Genomic DNA, 1,730 nt, shown 5'->3' with positions numbered 1-1,730 from the left:
ACCATTGTTCCTTCAACAACTTCAAAGGACCACTCACTGAATGGCCAAACACCAACTCAAACGGGCTAAGCCCTAACGATTCTGAACTGACTCATGAACAGCTAATAATAATAAATTAACTCCTTCATTCCAATCCTTCTCGTTATTGAGACAGTAAGTCCGCATCATTTTTTCAAGGCAGAATGGAAACTCTCAAGGGCACCTTGCAATTCTGGATGATACACACTAGATTTTATCAGTTTAGCACTGAGCTGATAAACAACTTGTTGAAACAATTCTGACATAAAACAATCCCTGATCAGACTGAAATTCTTTGGGCAAACCAACAAAAGTAAAGAAATTGATCAAAGCCTTAGAAAGTTTTTGGGCTGAAATGTTTTTCAAAGGGATAGCTTCGGGGAATCGAGTGGATGTGCACATGATAATCAACAAATATTGATTCCCTGAATCGAGTTTTTGGTAAAGGCCCAACACAATCCACAATCACATGACTGAATGGTTCTTCGAATGCTGGTATATGTTTCAGAGAGCAAGACGAATTTTCTGGTTAGGTTTTCCGACCAACTGACAGGTATGACAAGTTTTGCAAAACTGAGAAACGTCTTGCTTAATTTTTGGCCAAATGAAATGTCTCAAAATTTTGTCACACGTCATGTTGACATCTAAATGACCTCCCATGGGGAGTTCATGGGCAACTTTCAATATTTCAGAAAGATATGCTTTGGGAACAACGATTGTAAACAATAGCCTAGTCTTCTGAAGCTGGCACATCTGGTGGTCTCCATTTCCTCATAAGTACACCATTTTTGAAAAAAATACCCACTTGGAACTTTTTACAGTTCATCTTTTGGGAATGCATTTTTAAATAGTGAAGAAATCTGTGGATCCTTTTCTTTCTCAGCAATCAGTTTACTTTTAGCAAATGGAACTTCACCAGGTGAACTAGATCCCTCACGTCAATCATTATCACTCACCGAGGAATCGTCAGTAAGACAATTATCCACAAGATCCTCGCCAGATCCGAAAAATGTCTGAGACAAATCTATAATATCGCCCTATGAATCTATGTCTATCATTTGTTTTTGGCTAAATTTCTTAGCCTGAGCTTGAGTCACAGCACAGGGGGGAAACATATCGGAATTCTCCTCAACAACAACATCAACCTTAGATGAAACAGTGATCGGCTCGTTAATCATTTTTGGTTGGGCAACAACTTCCCTCAGTCAAATCGTTTTCAGACAGTAATGATACACCCTTAACTGGCAGAGTAGGTCTTATTCCAGCCAAAACTGGTCCCGAAACTAGGTCTGATGCTAAATAAATGTTATGAAGAGGAACATTAACAAAACCACCTTCAATACCCTGAGCAATAACAGACTCACCTGTGGCAGAATTCGAATCTAAAGGCAATATACATTCTAACAACGATGATTGAGTCTCCCCAGTATCACATACAGTATGGGATTGGCAGTGTCATTTGTCAAACACACAGAACCAACAGACACACAAGGTCTACATTTTTCCCTGACTACATCAGCCTTTATATAAGTGGCCAAATCAACAACATCGGGTGATCTGTTGAAACCACGTCCATGTGTGGACACAAACGTAACAATCAAATATCAATAGTCGGACATAAAATGACCAGGTGTTTTACAAAAATGGCAGACAGGTCTGATGGTTTTGATGAAGCTTTATCCTGACTGTCAAAAGATTTCGAACTAGAGGAG

The sequence above is a fragment of the Limulus polyphemus genome, unplaced genomic scaffold (genome assembly GCF_000517525.1).
Source record: "Limulus polyphemus unplaced genomic scaffold, Limulus_polyphemus-2.1.2 Scaffold384, whole genome shotgun sequence".
Classification (NCBI taxonomy): Eukaryota; Metazoa; Arthropoda; class Merostomata; order Xiphosura; family Limulidae; genus Limulus; species Limulus polyphemus.
This window is presented reverse-complemented; position numbering follows the sequence as displayed.